Genomic DNA, 24,888 nt, shown 5'->3' with positions numbered 1-24,888 from the left:
CAAACATCAGCACCAATTTTACGACTTTGAAGAAAAAAGAGGCACAAAACATGCGAGAGCTACTCTGAACTCTTATGAAGCTGTGGACCATTTGTTTTGGGAAGACGAAAGAATCCAGTATGAGTAGTAGGATAATGCCTTGACTTAGAGTTTGTAGGGGGGTCCTAGCTGCAGCGCAGGGGGGTCCATGCAAGGACGCGTAGATCCCATTTCCAGGGGGTAAATTCATTTTGGCTGTCAAGATTTGGCGATTTCCTTCGTCTGCATCCAGGGCTCAGATGTGGAGCCAACGCAATTAGAAAATTGTCACCTAGTGACGGCGCCGATTATGCTCAAACTCTAAGGAGATCTGAGACGCTCAGGGATCGGCGCGGAGTTGACAAATGCTCAACTCCCTATTGTGCCAAACTTGTACAACAGTTGATGGAACGTCATGCTGAAGGAAAGAGTTTTAATGACAATTTAGTCTTGTTTGTGTGAGGCGTGAGTCATTCACTCAGCTGAAGTGATGACTTTAAATTCAAAATGTTTGAGACTATGGGTTAATAGTGTTGCACTGAAAGCTGTGTATTTCCTGGTCAGGCCTGATACTTCACTGGGGGCAACGAAGGCGGTTGCCTTCATGCCCCCTTGTCATTGTCTTGGTGCCCTTGAATTGCTCCAGTTTAAACTTAAAATTTCCTGATAGGGTGCCCTTTACCATGGAGAAAATACCTTGGTGCCCTTGCCCTTTCAAAAACAAAATCATAGGACCTACATATGGGTTTTTTCTTTCAGAATACTCTAATTTTTTTCCTCTTCGGCCGAACAACCTCACTTTGTGTCCATTTTTTCTTCCCACCTCATTTTGAAACCCTTTGCTTCATTCTAGTCGGAGCTAAACTACTGCAGGACTGTTTAACTGTCAGGTTTTGTTTCTGATTCAAGGATTTTCCACTAATCTCCCTGTGCCATCAGATTTTCTTGAAACCTGCAAAGCTTAGCCAGCACAGAGTATGACATGACTTTCCTATGTTATGACCTGGGCCTAGTTTCAGCACAGAAAGTAGCTTAAAGCACAATAAATATTATACACTTACCAAAATGAGGTGATCAGCCAAATTATATGTGAAATGATGTAGTCTACAAATTCCAATTTCACGGCTCTGGTTACCGTAAGCACAGAATCAGTACTTACGGAAGCAGGGAATTTTGTGATTAAGGCTTGGCGTATTTCACCACGTGTTAGCGGCGCATTTTGGCTTCTGCGCGTGCGTACTCCACGTTACTAGGCATTCTACACTTACAAGGCGCAGAAATTTGGCGCTTGCACGTAAGCGGGGAATCATGATCGTAATCCCAGAATTCGGCTTATAAAAGCAGAGCCATGAAATTGGGCCCAGTACATTTAGGGAGCTTCATTTCCACTCACAGAGGTAATTGTAAATACCAATTTTCAGAATTTTGTAACATTCACCCATTCTCAAGTATGCGTCCCTCTGGAGACATCTTTTGTTCTTTCCATTGGACTTGAGATTCTCCCATAGACTTTGTACACAAAATTATTTTCCCATTTTTGTTTTGTACAAAATTGGTCTTCAGTAGTAGGTAGAAGGTACCGAATATGGGAGCAGACTATCTTACGTAAATCTTATCTTTTATAAACCATTTCTATCGACTCTTCTGTAACCCTTGCAGTCAATGACCTTTTCAGACTTCCATTGGATGCACGCAGTTTGATTTGAGCTCTGTTAAAGGTGCAATACATTATTGATTTGATTATTAAGTTACCCTGTATACTCCTGAGTTTCCCGATTTCTTTGGAACAAATTCTCAAACATAGTGATGGGGTGAGATTGTTGAACCAACAACTTGCCTCTAGGATTCAAACTGCCTTCAGCTACTGAGCAATCTCAGTGGTCTAGGACATCTGCTTTTAGAATGGCAAGATTATAGGTTTTAAATCAGCTTAAAGGGTGTATGTACTTTTTGTAGGACAAAAAAACACAATGTCCACAGATTTACACTAAACTTACAGTTTGAAGATAATGATAGTAGAAAGCTTCCCTTAAAATATTACGTGCTGAGGTACTGTAGTTTTGGGGAAATGAGTAAAACAATGTTATGAAAATAATTTCGTCTCATGAGAAGAAAATTATTTTAATCATTTACAAACGTATTTTCATGACATTTTTTTTACTCATTTCTTAAAAACTACAGCACCTCAGTAAGTAATATTTGAAGGGAAGCTTTACACTATCATTATCTTCAAACCCTTTAAGTTTAATGTAAATCTATGGACATTTTGATAAAGTACCCAAATCCTTGAAATCAGCCAAAAATGGGACTCAGCAGCTGTCAAATCTTATGAGAGTCTAAAATTAAAGGATTGGTAACATGTACATGTACAGTACATGTACTAATAGTGTTACCAGACTGAATCCAAAGAATGCGATTTTATTCTAGAAAGATGATAAAGGAGACCTGCGACAGGTCAACTTTAAGAATGCATGAGGTCGTAGGCTCGAGTCCCACCCAAGTAGCTGATGGGTTATGATCACTGAAATGGAACTGACTTGTTAAGTCAAATTGTTGGCATATCCCAGGGCCCCTCCCCTCTCTTTCTCAAAGAAACATGTCGCTGTCCGATAAGTCAAATTTTTGGGCAGCAGGCTATTTTACCGCCTTTGTATTGAGGCATGTGATTTTTTAGGACTTTTCTTGATTTCAGGATTTTCTCAAAATCTCCTTGAGCCTTTGATTACTCTTGAAATAAATAATGTTGCCAAAGGTTGGGAAAAATAGTCCACATTGTGTCTCAAACCTTTGGTTTTGTATTTCTGGTGATCTACAGGGTCTGGACACCTCCTTAACTGCATCGTCTGGGAGGTTCTTGCATTGAGTAAGACCTGAGAGTTTTTTTCCAGAAGTTTCTGATACTGTTGGTAACAGCACACTAGTTGACCTGAACATTTGTGATTAAAGTTTTGGAAGTCTGCTTTGGACTTTGTTGTATGACTTGACATCAGTAATGTTTTTCTGGAATTGTTTAAAAACTCTCCCCCAAAAAGGAGAAGTTATACTACACCTTCAAATGTACACTTCTCAATAGACTTGGCTCAGAATATTTCAAAGAAATTCACTGGACTTAATGGTTGGATCTATAATGAAGGTTTTGTCTGTAAGAGAAACTGTTACTTCAAGTAAATGTAGGTTGTGAGTCAGAAAGTAAATGATGATGAGGGGTTTTAGTGTTCAAAGAACAAAAACTGGGTTCATCAATCGTCGGCGCAAAATATCAATTTATATTAATCTGAACATGTCATATAAACTGCTCTCACATCTGAAAGACTATGTCTGAAAAGGTCTGAAAAACATCTTGAATTCTAGTTAACACGGATCTACCCTTTTTTTTACATTATCGACTGCCAACCCGGGCTCTACCCCCCCAAACTGGTAACACCTCTCTCCCGAAGCCGACAGAGTGGAGCTGACTTGCATTTGCCGTCCACAGATTGACGGCTTTACATCCAAATGCAAATGTCTCTCATCGTTAGCTTTTGTATCACATGGTGACACATCTGCTTCTCTCTTAGTCAGAGCAGAAAAAACAGCTCGAATCAGAGCAAAGCTATCTCTCTGATCTAGCGTGGCAGTTTGGGGGGGGGGGCTTTTGGGATCTGCAATATGGATGTCGGGGCGCTGGCATTTCAGTGCTGTTGAGTGAGTGGTAACAGTTTGACCTCTCCTATGCTACCCCTCCCCATCTAAGAAAAAACAAGGGTATTCCACCTTTCAGACACGACGTCAATAACAATATTAGTGCAACTACAACAACAACAACAACAACAACATCAACAACAACAACAATATCAACTACAGCAATAACCGCAACAATGGTAACAAACAAACCATAACAAAGATTATACACCATAAACAACAACATCATTAATAATACATCAATGGATAGCAATTGCCACCATCAGCATGCAGTATTTTCATGCAATACACTCATTAGTCTGTCAGAAATGTAAAGGCACTCGGGTGGATTTCACAAAGAGTTAAGACTTGTTTTATCTTGAGATAGGATGAGTTACTCGCCTTAACTTAAAGTCACCTGGAAGTGGTATTTTTTCAAAATAAAGCTTTTGTCACTAATATATGTGTTTTGATGAGTGGAATGTGAATAAACAGTTAACTAAGGTTTTAAAAAATCAGTTCTTATGTTATTTACAAATTTAAGAGTAGACCCCGACCCGAGAGGGCGCTGTTCGTGACGTCAATCGAGGCAGACTTTGCCTGTAATGCGTAGAGTAAACACAATTGCAAAGTACATGTCAGACCAAGTCGTGAGTTTGTACGTTTCAAAAAAAAAAAATTATGTTTTTTTCCGGCAATGCCGACCAGGTGTATTGCTGCTGAATGCAGAAAAACACTTTTTGAAATGTACCAACTCACGACTTGGACGTACATGTACTTTGCACGTGTGTTTACTATACGCATTGCAGGCAAAGTCTGCCTCGATTGACGTCACAAAAGGGGTAGGCGGAGTCAGCCCCCAAACAACTTTATATATTTTTTAAACAAATATAAATCGTGACAAACAATTACTAAAAAAATTGTTTTATTGTTCGTAAGCATATACTCTTATGTTTGAAAGAAAAAAATTCTATTTTCAGGTGACTTTAAGACAAGCCTTAAGTTTTTAATATCTCCTAGTCAATTTGGACTACATGTAGCCTCTTTGTGAATATGACTCCTGGACACTTTTGGTAATAATGTCAAAGACCAGTATTCTCACTTGGCTTAAACCAACATATAAGCATCAAATAACAAACCTTTGACTCAAGAAAAAACACGCTTGTGTGCTTTCATGTCTTAAAAGGCTTCAGGCATGAAGGCTTTTTTGTTTGAGTGAGAAATTTCCTCTTTCTCAAAAACTATGACATTACTTCAGAGGGAGCTGTTTCTCACAATGTTTTCTACTATCAACAGCTCTCCATTGCTTGTTACCGAGTAATTTTTTTTATGCCAACAATTATTTTGAGTAATTACCAATAGTGTCCACTGCCTTTAATGACTTTTCTAACCAGTCAAAGGAGAACTAAACTGTAAACACTTTTTCCTGTGAATCATGAAAAAAAAAAGACAAGTGGCATCGGCATGGCAGATTGGAGGCCTCTTGACTGAACATGCAGTGAAGTAGAAATGTTGGATATATTAGTACTATGTTAACAACACAACAATTTGTTACAGAAATATTTGCACTGACTGGCAGCCTGCTATTCAGACCTATAGCACCGTAAATAAAACACAGACTTGAATGCATTTTCTAAACCAACAGCAATCAACATAAACCTCATCTTGTATACTATATATTCCACTAAATTATCCATTTTCACAAACGCCGTCGGAATACAAATCACACCGACGCATACCACTTCCTAAAGCACTGAGCATATTTGCCGTAATTGAGTCGTTTGATTAAGATTCACAGGAAACTGGTTTTAAATTGAAAATTGATTTTTTTTTTTCTCTTCTCTCTCTCTCTCTCTCTCTCTCTCTCTCTGTGTCTCAGTCGTTTGCACACATCTTTTTTCTGTCTCTATTTCCTCTCTTGCTGTACCCCCTTATACATCTTCCCGAGCACACACACACACACATGCAGAGAAAGGGCTGGAGGCTACCTTAAGCTCAAGTATGCCCTGGCATGGGTTAATGCTTGGGACACTTGAGCAGTTGGCTGTCTAGTAGATACTTGAACGCGGACTCCCTACCCCCCCCCCCCCTCCTCCTCTCCTTCAACCACACGGTAACCTCATGCTTAGGTGATAGCGCGATCATATCGCTTGACCGTTTACAGACCTGTGCTCACCACAGTCAATGGGGAATTAATCGCAATGTAGGCCCCTGTTTTGATGGGAAATATATGTATAGAAAGCAATCTTTCTAATATGCACATAATCAATTCGGTGTCCTAATTTTGTTAGTGATTATATTTTAACCTGCCACCCGGACAACTCACACACAAGTCTGATTAGTAGAGCTGTATAAATTATGTAAACATTGACTTGAGTCCATCTCGAACAGATTTAATACAATTATAACCGTATTAGGGTCAATCAGTTTATTGTAATTCGTCATACCGCACAAACTGCACACAATGTACCACTGTTTTATTACAAACCATGTTACCTGTGTTTGTCACATGTTTACAAAAGAGCCACAGAGCCTGTAACTTGATTTGTTTGCGGCTCAATGGAAGAAAAAACATCAACCTTTATAGAGTTTCACTGTTTGACTTTACTGAACTCTGTATTTTTATCAAGTTGTTATGATCCAGTATAATTTTGTTCAACACTTAAATTTATGTTAAAATTATTTTACCACAATGTGAAATTTTACCACATGACCAGTGAAGTATTTTGCCCACCAGAAAGGTCCTGGAATGTACAATGTCGCTCTTTTAACACACATCTATTACATGTTGTACATCAAACTGCATAGTAATGTACGAAGACAATATACAGAACACGTTTTCATCCAGCGAACATAACTCATGAGAACAAATAACCCCAAGGGAACATGCTGTTTTTTATTCATACACCTGAAGAAAGAAAAAAAGAGAATATAAAGAACCGACTATCTCAACATTTAATTACCATCTTGAGTTTACAAAAAATTACAAAGGTTCCCCTAAACAAGATATAAAGAAGTGAGGAAAAAAAAGGATGTGTAATGTGAAATATGCGGCAAATTTGGGTTTAATTAAGTTGCTCATGATTCCCAAGGGATATTTGCTCAATAAATAGACCTGGAATCAGTTTGGTCAATGAAGATGGTTCTTACAAAACTCTCCGTCGTCATCGTACTTGATTTTTTTTTTTTTTAGATGGGGGTCTTTGCATTTCCTTCATAGTCTTGAAGTCTTTCTTGTGTGTTGTTGCTAGAGTGACTGTCTTCATTAATATAGTGTTATGAATAATTGGACCGGCGGTGCGGGCACTGATCACATAAAGGCAGACAGGCAGAAGTGTCCGTGGAGCCACGGTGGTGCATTGAAGCGTTCCGCCGTTACACAAAGTCACAACGCCGATAAAACAGACAACATACACGAGACCTCACGAGAGCTGCCACGTATGCCCGTCTTCATTTGTCATGTGATTGACTGACTGGGAACAGCTACACACTCGAGAGTAGAAAAAAAAAAAGAGAAGAAGAAAAAAAGAGAGAGATGAAACAGAAAATAGAAAAAAAATGTACAAGGCTTGTGTGTGATGGTGCTGCTTCATCTGCGATCTTTTAAGAGCACATAAGATGCTGTCGTGACTCAAGATAGCTGGTCGGTTATGTGTGAAATGACGATTAAATGTACTTGCAACAGAAACATTTCTCGGGGTAACTGATAGCGTTCAGTGACATTGCTGCTGCATTTAATCTGATATTCCAATGATGCTGCATTTAAATTGGTATTCCCATGTTGGTGATTTTTGTTCCAGCGTTAGAAAAACTGTATGTTTTTTTTTTTTTATCTGGAAATATAAAAGAAAAAAATGAATTTGCAAAGTGCTTAGCAACCGCCATTACCAGAAGTAGTAACACTGGCCTCTTGTTTTAAAGGAACACGTTGCCTTGGATCGGTCGAGTTGGTCTTTGAAAAGCGTTTGTAACTGTTTTTTATAAAATGCATATGGGTAGAAAGATGTTGTAAAAGTAGAATACAATGATCCACACAAACATGCCTCGAAATTGCGTGGTTTTCCTTTTACCTCGTCGACTAACACGTCGGCCATTTATGGGGGTCAAAATTTTGACTCCCATAAATGGCCGACCATGTTAGTTCGCACAGTAGAAGGAAAACCACGCAATTTCGAGGCAAACTTGTGTGGATCATTGTATTCTACTTTTAAAACTTCTTTCCAACCATATGCATTTTATAAAAAACAGTTACAAACGCTTTTGTTTTGACCAACTCGTCCGATCCAAGGCATAGTGTTCCTTTGACCCTTGATGCTTTTGCGTGACATTGAAGCATTTTTCAGCTAATGGTTTACAAAATATTAAGAGTTCTGTATGCATTTTCAAAAACATTTTTTTTAAACAACCAATGATGATTTTCGCCTTAAGATGTTTTCATCTTAATGAGTGTTTTGTTCTTGTGGACACACATGTTGTTTTGTTTTTCAAATCATTTTTACACACAGCTTGTTCAGGCCCAAGACTTCATGGAGGCAAATAATAGTTTAAGAGTTATGTGTGCGCTTCCAGAAAATATTTGTTTAATAATCTAAAAAAGATGATGATTTTTCCCCCTTTAATAATTTAATTTTGAAAAACGCCCGTTCACTATTTTGTTCTTGCAGACAAAACTGTTGTCTCTTTTTAAAATTTAAAATACACACAATTTGTTCAGGTCCAATTCTTCATGGAGGCAAATAATAGTATAAGCGTTTTGTATGCATTTCCAGAAAGTATTTTTTGAACATCCCCAAAAAGATGATGATTTTCCCTTCTCCCTATAGCCATTCTTGAGAAAAACATCCGATGACTATTTTGTTCTTGCAGACAAAACTGATTTTTGTCTGGTTTTTTATTCAAATCATTTTTACACACAATTTGCTCAGGCCCCTATACTTCATGGAAGTTAATAAGATTGTAATAATGTTTTCCCTAAACAAGTTATTCTTCAAAACTTATGAAGATTATTTTGTTCTGCTGTTGTCTCTTTTTTTCAAACAATTTTTTTTTTACGAACAATTTTTTTCAGGTTCAATATTTCATATCAGCAAATAAGAATGTAAGAGTTTCAGAAAAGATTTTTTTTGAAAACATCCAATGAAAACTTTCGCCCTAAAATAATTTTCTTTGGGAAAACATTCGATGAGTATTTTGTTCTTGCAGACAAAACTTGTTGTCTCCTTTTTTCAAATCGAACTACACACTATTTGTTCATGCCCTGTACTTGAAAGTAATTGTCATGCCCTTGTGGTCATTACCTTGATGCCCTTGAAATGTTGACATAGACAATTTTATTTCCCCCATTAGGTGTGCACTTTACTAAGAAAAAACTCTCTTGCCCTTCTGAGAATGAAGTATCATAATTATACATGGAAGTTTAAAGGCAGTGGACACTATTGGTAATTATTCAAAATAATTATTAGCATAAAACCTCACTTGGTAATGAGTAATGGGGAGAGGTTGATGGTATAAAACATTGTGAGAAACGGCTCCCTCTGAAGTGACGTAGTTTTCGAGAAAGAAGTAATTTTTCACGAATTTGATTTCAAGACCTCATCAAGTTAAGAATTTTCGGTCTCGAAATCAAGCATAATATGGAAGCACACAACTTCGTGTGACATGGGTGTTTTTTTCTTTCATTATTATCTCGGAACTTCGGCGACCGATTGAGCTCAAATTTTCACAGGCGCATTATTTTATGCATATGTTGAGATACATCACGTGAGAAGACTGGTCTTTGACAATTACCAATAGTGTCCAGTGTCTTTAAAGATCAAATACTGATTTTTATGAGAGTGGCCAAATTTCTTGGAACCCCTGCTAGATTAGTTCTACTTTTCTTCCCCCATGATCTTTTAAAAATGAATAGCCCGATTTTTCCTGAAGTAAATCTTTTTGAAGATTTTTTTCTCAGAATAAACTTTGACAGATGATGCTGTTTCAAGAGAAAAAAAAATGAAAAAAACTTTTCAATAATATGCCACGGATATTGCTTACAATACACACATAAAAATGCAAAATTGTTTGTACATGGCTGATGGATGTGAGGATCGTGACAACATTTAATTTGTAGCTAATTAACGACCACTTATAAATGGCACATCAAAGGAAAGCTTATAACTTTCTTGAATCTATGAAAAATAACTATTTAGAATTAAAAATATATATCGTTTCGTGTCAAACCTGCCCAAAGTTAGACCTTAATCTAATCTCATCAAATCATTTATTGTTTAAAGTGCACCACATACAATTATCTCAGCACACTGTATAAAGTTTTAAAAGGTCGAACGAGAAGAGTAAAAACTTATAGTAAACAACGACTCTTATAGTAAACAACGACTACCATAATAAGAACGAAACAAGTGTGACCTAGCACCTTCAACACATAAGTCAGTCAAGCAAAAACAGTTGTGTTCACAAGAACAATGGAAGACTTTTCGATAGTCCTTTGTCACAGTAGTGCGCGTGCTCAGACCTACGTGCGCAAGCATGCGCGCGCATGTTCAGAGCCGAAAAAGGACCGTGATGTCTGCTGCCACCAGTGTCTCAAAAGTCTCCTATTGGTATCCAGTAAAAAATATCATTAGTAGTGTTTGAACCTCTATGATGTGACTGGTCCCCCACATACTTTTCCCTAGAGGAGAAATGTGTTTATAAGCAAATTGATTGCTTAAAGCAGTTCTATGCATCTGGCCTTTGTAAGAACATAATTAGACTATGACAGCTCTTGCAAATCGTAGGGACAAGAAAGTGGCATCACGTAATGGCAAAATCTGTTATTATAGGATGAATAATATTAACTGCGGAGATCAATAGAAACCATACTTTAGTCAGACTGAAATAAACAACTTTCAAAATACACACCACAGAAAAAAAGGTGCACTTCCTGATTTTATTACAGAATTTCTGAGTATGGTAAATCTTGACTTTTTTGTGTCAAGTGCAAGTGTGTGTGTACTTTCATTAGCATCGTGTTATTACATTACCGATGTGTACGCATCTGTTTACATGTTGTACATATGTACGGACAGCATGTACACAACCGTTCGAACCATTTGATGTCTTTACAATTTTTTTCATGCAGCAACCATAAAAAAACCATGAGTTTAAAGGAACACGTTGCCTTGGATCGGTCGAGATTGTCTTTGAAAAGCGTTCTGTAACCATTTGTTATAAAATGCATATGGGTAGAAAGATGTTGTAAAAGTAGAATACAATGATCCACACAAACATGCCTCGAAATTGCGTGGTTTTCTTTTTAAATTGTCGACTAACACGGTCGGCCATTTATGGGAGTTGACTCCATAAATGGCCGACCGTGTTAGTTTGCGGCGTAAAAGGAAAACCACGCAATTTTGAGTGATACTTGTGTGGATCATTATATACTACTTTTAAAACATCTTTCTAACCATATGCATTTCATAACAAACGGTTTTTATAGACCAACTCATTCGATCCAAGGCAACGTGTTCCTTTAATACATAAAGATGTGTAGCCTTTAATATTATTTTGCCGCAATTTTTTTTGAATAACTGATGTATACAAACATAGTGCAAAGTGGATATTAAGCAGACTGTATCATGTGCAGAGTACTATTGTATGTCCCTCCAAACATGGCAAACATTTCTTATTATAAGTACATGTTGTTCATATACAATACAAATCTTGTCAAGTTTACACAAAAACTAGCTGACAAACACTTTAGAATTGACAAAATTAGGAAACATTATAATGTGCATACAAGAATCCCAATGTGTTGTCCTTGCTCGCTTGCAAGCACAAGCATCAGTGCATCACGGAGGTATTTATTTGCAATTCAGTCTGTGTGTGCATCAGCAGCCTAGCTATAGCCGGGGTGTGTGTATTTTTAGCAATGGGGCAGCTGAATTTATTAATCCATTGAATAACAGCGTTTGATTGATGATACATTGGCACATATTGCAACCTCGGTCGGGTCGACCATCATGACGGAGTGACAGGAGCAATCGGAGTAGAGTAGAGACAGCGAGGGTGAGATTGTGTTCACGAACATACCCCCTTCCGAGGCCTTCTCAGTGCCTTGGATATCACAAACATTCTCCTTATCTCAATTTCCCTTATTGGGGGTCCGGGTATATCCCTTACCATCAAAACCACCAGATGGGGAAGAAGTTAGGTGAGATTGCAGTTGGCATATCTCGCTCCTCCATACTCGGCACACATCCATCATGTCTTGGGTTGATCGAGTGACGTTGATAAAAAAGGGAAGAAAGAGAAAGAAATCAAGTAGATATCGGAGGGTAGAGTGGTTTTGTTATCATGTTGCTGAAATTAGGACAAATGCTAAGCAATATAACAAAAACTCTCAACTGCTCGTACTAAATCCTTTTTTATTTGCAAAAAGTGAACTTCCATTGTTCTAGCAATTATTCCTCATGATGATGAAACAGATAGTATTGTTTAAAAAATTGTAATGAGCTCTCAACTGCTCATTATACTAAATCTGGTTGTATTTGCAATAAAGAGAACTTTCATTGTTCATTTATTCCTCATGATCAAGTGTAATATGGGACAGTTATATTTTTGTTTAAACTTAACAAAAAAGTGTAATGAACTCTCCACTGCTGTTACTATATCTAGCATTTATGTGACTTTTCAGCCCCCGTTTATTCCTCATGATCCAACCTTATTATAAAACAGTTATATATAATTAAAAAAAACAAAAAAAAACCAGAAGGATCATGTGTTGTATTGATAAAATAATTTCCAGCAGGCTATAAAAACCTGATTTAAAAAGCAAATCAGGCCATTAACTATTTTTGGTTGCATTTACACCATATGTCCTTTTGGTTGGTAAGCAGTTTGCATTGGCAGCTATACTTTTTCTAAAAATATATTATTATATTACACTCCCATTATGTGTTCCCTTTTATAAGTATTTTTTTTACTTGGATAACATCCAATTTTTGTGAGTAAGATTTGCCATGTACATGTAGTCACTATTTAACATGTTATTGTTTTTTAATGCTTAGTCTCCCAGAGTCAGGGTTGTTTGACTTTTAAGTTAGCTTATTCTCGAATTATTCTTGGTTACTTATTGAAGCTTTTTGGTCAGAATTTGTTTAAATCAGGGCATAGACATAAACAGCACCTGCCTCGATGGTTGAATTCACCTGACATCACTGTACATCTTGGTTAGGGCCATATTGGGATTTGGGCTCCCAAAGTGTTTTAGGCCAAGTCCGAACTGGTGGCTTTGGCAGTTTTTTACTGCAAAGTTGCTGAAAAGGGCCTTCTTTTTAACATTCCAGTTGTAGTAGGATGTACACCTACACTTTCATACATGTGGAGTACATCAACTCTGTCCGCTATATATACGCACCATAGCAATTAAAGAAGATCCAGCAATAAAGTACATCTTGAAACAAAAGTTAAAACAACTATTTTTTCCTCCTTCTTTCATCTATAATTACACCCCAGGAGGCATACCCATGCAGTAACTCATTTTGGTAAATTCACTCTACTCTGACACAACTAGCACACCATACCCTAAAGAACACACACAATATGGCCGCACTCATTATTCCCTCTCTAACTTGCTGGCACACTTGCATCAGCTGCAATTCTCTTTAGGCAAGCTTTTGTCGGTGTCCTTTGGAAGTGGCGGCATCGCCTTTGTGGTCTGAGCCATTACGAAGGGACTTTACATACTCTGAACTACACAGTCTGTGGACGGTACAGTGGCCTGATGACAGATCGTTTGATCTGATCGTCTGCCATACAGGGAGTGTCACATTAGAGAAGAAAAGAAATGAGAAGAAGAAGGGAAAAAAATGTTGGCTTTTCTGTGATGACGGCTTTTTTTCTGTGATGATGGCGTGATATATGGATACATGAAGGTCTGACCAGACTAGATTAAGGAACATCTTTCAGGTTCTGAACGTCATAAATCATCAGTCACTTTTGAGTGTAATCCTGGGTATTATTATTATATTTTTTTTTCGGGGGGGAGGGGGGGTTATTTTTGGAGGCTGTTGTTTGTTGGCCTGTGAGTACTAGGAAAAATATAGAAATATGATTTCTGTTTTTTTTTACATGTATTTCTGGATATGGCTGTTTGTCAGTTTTGGGAATAATGGGGAAAAGATAGGACTGTAATTTTGGTTTGGTTTTTCCCTGATATTTTTGTTGGTTTTTTTCCGGAGGTTTTGAGAATATTTTGGAAACAATAGGAATTATAATTTTAAAAAAATGTTCCGGATATCTTTTTTGCTTTCTTTTCATTTTCTTCGTTTTTTTCCTCCCGTTTGTTTTCGCTTCTATAGTTTATAATTCTTTAGGTGGCTGTTCATTGGCTTTTGCAATATCAAGTTATCGGGATAGAAAGATCAAAAGATAGCAATATTAAGTCTGGGCAGTTTTATTGCAATATCTGTAATTAGTGATGATGTCAATGCAGTGTTATTCACCTCTATTGGAAGTACGATCATGTGGAATGAATTTATAGGAGTCGTCAAGCATAACATCATCTCCTGACGATGACTAGAGCAAGCTAGTCGAAACGTTGAGACAAATTCAGAACTGACTCCGCGGCAGTACAGTATATTACGATCCTATAAGCTAAAGTAGTAGCCCAGTCTAATTTCTGTACCGTCCGCCCTGGTAATAGTTAAATGCAGGACAGTTCTTTTCAGAACTGAGAAGTCACCCGAACCTCCGATTATCTACTCCGCGGCAGTAGAATAATAGCAAGACAGTTCTCTAAGAACAACTCTACCTGGCAAGTAGATACACACATGGTGTTACCGCAAACCAAATATACATAACATCATCATAGTAATAAGTAATAACAAATTGTTATTAGTACAGCACAATGTCCATTTATTTAAAAAAATTCTCCCACGCTGTATACACTGAACTAAAAATGCAAGAAAAACAACTGAATGAAACTGAAAGAAAAAAATCTACATTCACAAAAGTACAATAAAGAGACGCGTAAACAAATCTATGTAGATGGGGTTGACAAAAGAATAATCAAACCACAATAGGAAACAGGATTGTTAAAGATGAGTTTAGAAGTACACACAAATCAGTAAGAAAGATTATTAATAAAGGATAATTAAAAGATGTGGAATAAATACAAGCTGTACTGCAGGGCTGTAATTTGGCTGGAAAATGCTCAAAATGTTTACTGGACCACCAAGCACCATGGGTGGTATTCACAAAGAGTTTTTAGGACGAGTTACTATTGGTTATACTCAAAATAATTATCATCATAAAACCTTTCTTGATTACTAGTAATGGGGAGAGGTTGATGGTATAAAACATTGTGAGAAACAGCTCCCTCTAAAGTGACGTAGTTTTGGAGAAAGAAGTAATTTTTCACGAATTTGATTTCGAGACCTCAAGTGTAGAACTTGAGGTCTCAAAATCAAGCATCTAAACGCACACAACTTCGTGTGACAAGGGTGTTTTTTTCTTTCATTAATATCTCGCAAATTCGACTACCGAATGAGCTCAAATTTTCACAGGTTTGTTATTTTATGTATATGTTGAGATACACCAAGTGATGAGACTGGTCTCAGACAATTACCAATAGTATCCACTGTCTTTAAGTCTGTTATATATTCTAGTCCTTACTTTAGGTTAGTCGTAAGTCTTTGTGAAATCGACCCCAGAATTGTTTATAACAAGACAAGAATCCTGGCACACGAATGATCTGTCAGAAAAACACAATTCCTTATAAGCGCCTGCTGATTGGTCAAAAGTTCACAAAAGAATGGAACGTTTGAAATTTTAATATCTTGGATCTCAAGTTATTAATATTATCTTTCTCTCTAAATAAAATATTTATTTTGTTCTTTCTTTGTGTCTTCTTGATTTATTGCTCCATTATGATTAGTTTTGATCCAGACCATTTTAGATTTCCTGTGTGTGGGATGATAAAGTGTTGATATAGGTTATCTCTTGATGTGGAGTTTAATACTACTGCAGTTATTCAATGACAACAACAACAACGTACATTAGGTAATCCACATATAATAATCCACCTTAAATACCCCCATAAAAAGGAAAAACAAGGAGTCACAGGAATTCATAAAAAAAGATAAATACGAAGATATAAATAAATAAATATAAATCTGTACAATTTTGCGTGACATAATCACATGATTCAGGAAAACCAATCCTGACTATCTATCTTTGTCAATATTAATCTAGCTACATGTTTTATGTATTATATTGATCAATCTAGTTTTTAGCTATCTGTACTGATCTATCTATCGGTCTAACTCTATCGATCTTTCAATCTATCTTTCTTTTATCAATCTAAGTACATGTGTCTATCAATCTATCTATCTACCTGTCTATCTTTCTTCGTACAGTATATATCTATCTATCTATCTATCTATCTATCTATATCGATCTGTATCAATCTATTTAATCTATCTATCTATCTATATATCAATCTTAAGTACACATGTATATATCAATCTATCTATCTACCTGTTTATCTTTCTTCGTACAGTATATATCTATCTATCTATCTATCTATCTATCTATCTATCTATCTATATCGATCTGTATCAATCTATCTAATCTATCTATCTATATATATATATATTTTTTTTTCTTCTTTCTTTTGAGTGGAGCTCTAAGACTTCGTTTATTCGTCACCAGTGAAAACAACGTCAAACAACTTCAATGGAACATTATACATACTGTTAGAACAATACATTAAGGATACAAGAGGCTAGTTAAAAGACAATGAACAAAGGTGATATTACATATCAAACAACAAGAACATCAAAACATGATAAAAAGCAATTTTTTGCAAGAAGAACGTTTAACTTAAAAACGAACGTATATATATCTATCTTTCTATCTATCTATATCTATCTGTCTACATGTAACTGTCTATTTTGCCAGTACATGTATTCTTTAAAAAAACAAAAAAACACAATTCCTTTGTCATCTCATCATGTACAAATTTGATGTTGCTTATATATTGCTAACTCATATTTGGATAAGACATACCACGTCGTGGTCGGTATTGCTTTCATAGTCATTATTAAACAATTTAAATTTCCGGCCGGCTCTCGGTATTTTTGTGTGTGTTCTTTCACTCTCGAACGACAGAACGCTTCCAGGTGGCTGCCCAGCAGTCATATCGGGGGAGGAGAGGTTGTAGGGTTACCATGGCAACCAAGAACACACAACACTCCAGTGAGTGGAAACAATAGGAGTAAAGCATCACCGCTGTGTGTCCACGGCGCATCAGCGTCTGTAACTGTAGACTTTACGAATAAAAGGCTGTATATATCTCGTCATGTTACAAGGTAATGCATGATTTTTTTTTCGCTGACTGTGGAGGGTTGATCAAGCTGTCGAGCGTCGACAATGAAGTCATGTACATGTAAGTTGAAAGCAGGGAGTTTTTTTTTCTTGAATGATAAGATACAGCATTCAATGTTCTAAAGGGGAAAAACATTTATTACTGAGTTTTCTGAATTCAAAACTAATATTTGCTTGTTTTGGATAAAGGCACTGGGATGGATTTCACAAAGAGTTAGGACTAGTCTTATCTCGAGTTAGGACGAGTTACTAGTCCTAACTTAGGACTATCCATGCAATTTGTATATCTCCTAGGACTAGTCCTAAGTTAGGACTAGTCCTAACTCTTTGTGAAATTGACCCCTGGACACATTTGGTAATTGTCAGAGACCGGTTCTCACTTGGTGTATCCCAACATACATAGTTTGCATAAAATGACAAGTCTGTGAAAACTTGGGCTCAATTGGTCATCGAAGTTACAAGAAAATACGTTGGTTGAAGATGTTGGTTGAATTCAGGATGTTTGGCATTGCTTCGAAATCAGCGCGCCATCATGGTTGCCAAGCTGCTTCGGACTAAGATTTTACCCAGAATCCTATGCGCGCTGATAATGCGCATTGGGACAAGTGTGGGTTATGAAATAGTTCAGGATTCAACAACCACGTGTGAGCATAATGTTGTTGTTTAGAATACTCATCCACTGTTTATTCTCATGTGCGTTGTGACAGTGATAAATGTGAAACCAATGTTTGTTTGAAAAAGACGGGTTGTTTGCCAGTAGGGTGCTAGTATCCCTTCATGGGGCGTGCCAAGTTCCCTTCGGCAAGGTCTGTCTCTTGCACACAGATACAGGTTTTTAGTAGAAGCAGTGAGTCAATCTGCAATTATAAATATTTCAGGGAAAACAGGTGCTGTTTTTATGTTACAAGTTTAGAATAGGGTAGTCAACCTAAGTACATGTACATGAATGTACATAATTTACAACATTATTTACAGAAAAATACAGTTCACTTGGTTAAGTAGGGCTATGTTTGTACTATTTGTGCAGTCTATGGTGTATGAAATTTGCTCTCGTTATGTGTGTATTTATGTACTAATCTTCAATCAAAGTATACCAGGAATCATGCAGGTGCACAATGTTTTCAGTCAACATTTTGTAAGTAATTAAATAATATTCATAAATACCCCAGACAGTTTCTCTACTCCTATTGGTGGAGAGCACGTCACGTGGGTGTGCATAAACCTTTTGTTAATGCACACTGGAGCTCTGTTTATGCACACTGAGCTGGCTTCCGCATGTCGGGCGCGCAAGATTATCACGCGGAACGTGCAAATCATAGCTATCAGCACGTAATCTAAGCGCGCGCGCGTACACACAGCCCGCGCGCCCCAAACAGATTCTTCACAAAGTTTTGGAAAAAAATATTTCAAACCTTGAATTTTCAATTGTTAAAGTGTCTATAACTGTATTTGTTTACATTTTTTAATAAAAGGGCATTTATGAATGGAAATAAAAGAGTAGTGACTCGTTCTTCAACGTCCGTTTAAAACCTTGCAGGGTCGTTGCCGTGCGATAAAGGCCCTCGCCTTCGGCTCTGGCCTTTATCACACGGCCGCCAACCCTGCCGGCTTTAAATGGACGTTGAAGAACTTGTCGCTACCCTTTTAGTCCCTTAATAATAATAATAGTAAACCGTTCTTATAAAGCGCATTACACACGGAGTCCCAATGCGCTGTACAAAGTCAAAAAAGAAAAACAAACAAAATTAGATAGACTTTAACAAGTGAGTTTTGAGAAGGCGTTTGAATAAATCCAGAGTTTGTGCATCTTTGATGTTACGGGGGAGTTTGTTCTGAAGGGTAGGAGAAGACGTGGAAAATGCACGTTGGCCGTTAGACTTAGTTGAGGCCGATGAACAGGCAAGTAGAGATTGTGATCGGGAGCGGATATTTCTAGAAGGCTGGTATTTACTGAACACTTGGTAATTACTAAATATAATTGTTAGCATAAAAACATACTTGGTAATATTACTTGTTCAAGGAATATATGACTGTTGACAATAGTAACGTAGTTTCTGAGGAAAAGGGCATTTCTCACTCAAATAGTAAAAGACTTCAAGCCTGCAGTCTTCTACCGCATCTGAAAGCACATAAATTTGTGCAACAAACAGGGTGTTTTTTCATTTATTATTCTCTTGCAATTTTGACGACCAAAGAGAACAAATTTTCACATGTTTGTTACTTTATGCATATGTTGGGATACACCAAGTGAGAATACTGGTTTTTGACAATTACTAAAGGTGTCCAGTGCCTTCGCAGAACAGTAACTTGAACATTTAACTTCCTGTGAGGGCCTCACTGACCTAGTTTGAGAAAGGCTTAGCCGCAAAACAGCCTTCAGTGGCACAACAGCCTCAATGTATTTAAGATCATTTCTGGGTAAATTGATGGTGTCTATTTCAATTTTAAAGTTTCAAAGGCATGCTATATAAAGATGTGAATATCTGAGCCTCTTAATCTAAGCCTTTTTCACTTTTCACCATCTCGTTTTTATGGCAGAACAGCTTATCTCTGTACTTACTTTTCTCAAAATGTCTTTTGAGTTTGCCATGACAGGGCCAGACAGGGTGATTTCTTGTACAATATATATCCATTTTAGATTGGCCTTCATTATCACTATCACTCAAATCACCATCCATGAAGAAAACGTTGTCCGGCCATTTTATGTATAGGAGACATTAACTTTTGTATCTTACAGTATTTGAGCAAACAAATGATGTTTTGACCCTAGCCAAAGGCTTTCTTGAAGGCTCAATGACAACACAACAAACACAGTAGTTGAATGATGTTGTCACCGAGTTGCATTAGGATTGTATACAAAAAACAGTGAAGTCAATTGGTTTGGCCATATTATGCATAAGAGACATTAACTGTCGTATCTTACAGTATTTGAGCAAACAAATGATGTTTTGACCCTTGCAGAGTCTTTCTGACATCACGCCAAACACAGTAGTTGAATGATGTTGTCACTAAAGTTGCATACGATTCAATTAAAAATAGTAAAGGAAATGTTGTCTGGCCATAATGCATATGAGACAACTAACATATCATTTATTTATTTATTTATTTATTTATTTCTTGTTTATCCTGGGAAATCCATTCAGTAAGAAAAACTCACTGATCTCCCATGGATCCCAGCTAATAACAAACTACAGAAGTGAACTTAAAATAAAAATATTACAAATTTACACAGAAAAACATTGCACATTCATTTAAAAAAAAAGCACTAGATCCAAGCACACATACATTTTGAAAACTACAAAAAAAAACGTTTTTAAATAGGACGAAGAAATTTAAAGGGGGAAAAATACACATCCATTAAAAACACACAACCAAATACAAAAAAAACAAACAGATGAACCTCAATGGAGTAATAACAAAAGCCAGTATTTTGTGTAACAAAATTTTAGTGGCCTGATGTTTTGACCCTAGCAGAGACTTTCTTGAAGGCTAAATGACAACATGAAAAACACAGTTAGTTGAATGATGTTGTAACCAAGTTGCATAGGATTCAGTACAAAATAGTGAAGGAAATAATGTCTGGCAAATTTGAGCAACAAAATGTCTAGTGCCCTGGGCCCAATTTTGTAGAGCTGCTAAGCACAAAAATCTACTTTGCATGAACAGTTCAAAACAGGATTACCAACCAAATGTCCATGTGATTTCCAGGATAAGGAAACAACAGCTGAATACCAGTAACAAGCAATATGTAACAAACGGAAACTGTTTGGTAATCCTGGTTTTATCACGGAAGAAATTTCATGCTAAGCAATTATTTTGTGCTTAGCAGCTTTATGAAATTTGGCACATGTTTTGACCTTCGCAGAGTCTTTCATGAAGGCTTACAGGACAACACAACACACATAGACCACAGTATTTGAATTATATGTTGTCACCAAGTTGCATTATGATGACTCAATAAAAAAAAATTAGACCCTTTATTTTAATTACTCTGAGTGCAATCTCACACTTCAGGAGACACACTTGAAAAAACAACACCACATTTTTTTTCTTCTTCTTCTCACTCTCTCTCTCTCTCTCTCTCTCTTTTGGTTGTACTAAAAACAATTAAAGAAGAAAAGAACGCTGTTGGCAATCATACGGTCAATCAGCCTACTGAAATTTGGTCTCGCGCTCCTCGTAGTATAAGGTACACAATAACAGAACAGGATGCAGACCTCCGACTTCGTTCGTCCGTTGTCCCCGAGTCTGTAGATGGAGAGACGCTCAGCCTCGGGTCACATAACTTTCGCACCGTTTGTCTTAGGGGGGTCCTCACAATTATTTTCTTATTGGTAGAGGTAATTTTATTATCGGGGATTCTGGGGTAGAGAGTAATGGATTTGGGATACGTCAGGTTTGACGGCTGGTCCGTGCGAGCACTTCACTCGGGCTGCTTTTTTTGCGCTTGCTTCATTAAATAGATCACCTTGTCAGGGTTAGGGGAATGGAGAAGAGATAGAGGTGGAGGGGGAGGAATAAAAAGCGAGTGTGGGGCAAGCCTGGAGAATGCTTCAAACTCTACGACTTAAAGGCACAAGACACATTTGGTTATTGTCAAAGCCAATGCATTAAGGAACAAACTTGTGCAAAATTTTGCTCAAATCGGTCGTCGATTTTTGCAAGAGAATATTGAAAGAAAAAAAAAACCTGTTGTAAGTACCTCTTGCTCAGAAACTATGTTACTTCAGATGGAGCCGTTTCTCGCAATGTTTTACACTATCAACAGCTCTCCATTGCTCGTTACCAACTTAACGTTTATTTGGGTAGCAATTATTTTGAGTAGTTACCAATAGTGTCCAGTGCCTTTGAGAAAGCGCCCGCTACAATGTCAGATTATTAATAAAGAAAGATAGAGAAGAAAGAGAGGGAGTATGGGAGTAGGTAAGAGAAGAGTTGTCATTATTTAAAGATGACAAACGTACCTTCTTTGACATGCATAATTGAATTGTCCCTCTTGCTTTTGGTCAGCGATGATAGATAAATGACTGCTTCTGTAACAGCTACACGTGTAAGGGGGCCACCGTTTGTAAAGGTTTTTTCCTGCCCTTGCTGACATTTTCCTCTTCACAGCTTTTTAGAAAAAAGGGAAGTAGACTTCTCTGTCCCAACCACCAGCAAACAAAATCTTCTCTCTTAATTGACCAGATTTGCGTAATTACATCAAGTACCAATTTGCGCCAAAATCTTGTGGCGTTTGAGGAAGGTTTTGCTTGGTTTTGAAACCATTCTGGCCATTATATCAAAATCGTTAAACCTTTGAAATATAATTCACCCAGTCAGTTTCCCTCGTAGTTTTATTGCTCGATATCTGAACTACTATTTTGTCATGAACTCAAAAGTCTGTATCAATTGTAACGTGGGGGGGGGGGGGGGGGGTCACATTGGCTGATACTAGATAGTGGTATCTTGTCAATTGCCTTTCACCTCTCCTTGGACCCCAGCTCTCTGATATGGATTATGTATTCCAGTCCACGCCTCCTGGCGATGTGGGTTTAATGAAGGGGTTTTTCCTCCCACATCTAAAACTGAACATGTCGTCCTCGGCTTCATTGATTCACCATTAGTCTAGGTATCCTCCAGCAACACAGGTTGTTGGGATCCCTTAGTTTTATCACCTGGGCCCAATTTCATAGAGGTGCGTAAGCAGAAAATATTGCTTAATATTTTTCTGCTTAGCAGAAATGAGCAGGATACCAGTCACAAATTGTACAAGTGACTTAATAGTTTGGCTGGTTACCACGTTCTAGTCAGCACAATTTTGCAAGTGCTTAGCTACTTTTTGTGCTTAAGCAGCTCTATGACATCTATGAAATTGGGCCCAGAACATGTTGTAATGAAATTTTTGAATTTTCAAACTTTTCAAAATTATGAAATCCTACTTAGAGACAGTGGACACTATTGGTAATTTTCAAAGACCAGTCTTCTCACTTGGTGTATCTCATCATTTACATAAAATAACAAACCTGTGAAAATTTGAGCTCAATCAGTCATCGAAGTTGCGAGATAATAATGAAAGAAAAAAACACCCTTGTCACACGAAGTTGTGTGCTTTATAGATGGTTGATTTTGAGACCTCAAGTTCTAAATCTGAGGTCTCGAAATCTAATTCGTGGAAAATTACTTTTTTTCTTGAAAACTATGGCACTTCAGAGGGAGCCGTTTCTCACAATGTTTTATACCATCAACCTCTACCCATTACATGTCACCAAGAAAGGTTTTATGCTAATAATTATTTTGAGTAATTACCAATAGTGTCCACTCTCTTTAGGCAGAGCATCATTTTTGTCACAAATGTGTGAACATTGTGGTTATTTTTATCTTTAAAAATATCTCCCCCCTGTTTTTGGGGGGGGGGGGGGTTTGTTCTTTTCCTTAACGATGGAAGTGGGGCATATAGGTAAACTGTGGCTTAAGTTTCTTGGGTTTATGGCTGGGCAATTTTTAGGTAACTGTTTCCCCGTCTTATTTCGCAATTTTCAAATGGGTTTGTGGTTTTTTTGCAGTCATCAAATTATCTTATCATTTGTCAGCATTAAGTGTGAGTTCATGGAAAAGAAGGTGGCATTTCTCCATGGCAATAAATATACAATAATTCCAGGCCAGGCCCCATCCTGCTCCTTAAAAAAAAATAGAGCCAGGCTTGCATAATGTAGCGTGATGGTCTTTTCAGTGATGGACAATGGGTTCAATGGTTGCCACGGCGACAGAATGATATGGATCTCCACCGTCACAAAACATCAATCAAACGTTGACACTCGATCAGGGCTCGTTGAAAGACTGGCCTGGTCGGTCGCGGGCAGGCGCTTCATCGTAGTGGAAGTCGGTTATATTCGCTGCTGCGGCTAAATGTTGATTAGACTTGCACACTGTATAATGTCATCCAAGATGTAGGAGACATAAAACAAGCAGGGGCACTTCACATAGGCGACCCCTTACTTGGACAGTTATAACACACAGTCATACATTTTGGACACAGGCAGTTGTCTTCTTCAAACAAAGTGAACAGATTGGCGTCGCGAAAATGTTTTTATTAAAAAACTTTTTCTGTTCCCCAGACATGTACACCGTTTGATTTAACTGTAAACTCACGTGGGGAAAAGGAGATGGACTTGTATTTTGTCTGTGTGTGTGTGTGAATGTTTTTGTTAGTGTAGCCATATGTGTGGTTCTGTTCCATCACAATTACCTATCAATCAATCACTTGTACTTTCTGAGGGTCATGTGCTCAGTCAGTCACCTCTTCATACTTGCAATGGATCTGTGGAGTGAACTCGTTCAGTGTTTAAAGTGCCGGCGCTGCTGACTCTCACAGAATAAAGAACACACTGCTGTATGAGTGACTGTGTGCTGTGGAAGGTGACATGTTGTATCATGGCAGTTTTGATATTGTGAGTGTCGTGTTCGCAAGAATGATGAACAAGTTGAGTACATGTGATTTGTCCCAGTGTGAGCCATGCTGACTGGCTCCAACAACTCCCAGAAGCCCATAGGAAATGTATTATTTAAGGATTTATGTACGGATAAAAAGACATTTCTGACTTCCCTTTGACATATGTTTGGCTAAACTGGAGTTACACAGATACCATGGACTCTGTTGCTCTGGGCAGTGGTCTGGTTGCTCCTTACGGTCTCTGTTGCCCTCGGTCTTTGGTGCTCCTTCAAAAGAAGCCCATAGGAAATGTATTATTTATGGATTTATGTACGGAGAAAAAGACATTTCTGACTTACCTTTGTCCTTCGGATGGGACATAAAGCCGTTGGTCCCATGTGTTGTGTAACGCATGTAAAATAACCCAG

The 24,888-nt window shown here is 37.6% G+C and overlaps 1 protein-coding gene across 1 annotated transcript in view; it reads left to right on the top strand.

The window, feature by feature from the left end:
- Positions 1 to 24,888, top strand: part of LOC139935304 (uncharacterized) — a 54,419-nt gene that overhangs the window by 13,283 nt on the left and 16,248 nt on the right. The window lies entirely within an intron of this gene.

This window comes from Asterias amurensis, chromosome 3 (genome assembly GCF_032118995.1).
Source record: "Asterias amurensis chromosome 3, ASM3211899v1".
NCBI lineage: Eukaryota > Metazoa > Echinodermata > Asteroidea > Forcipulatida > Asteriidae > Asterias > Asterias amurensis.
Note: the sequence above shows the minus strand (reverse complement) of the source record. Positions and strands in the feature narration are given on the sequence as shown.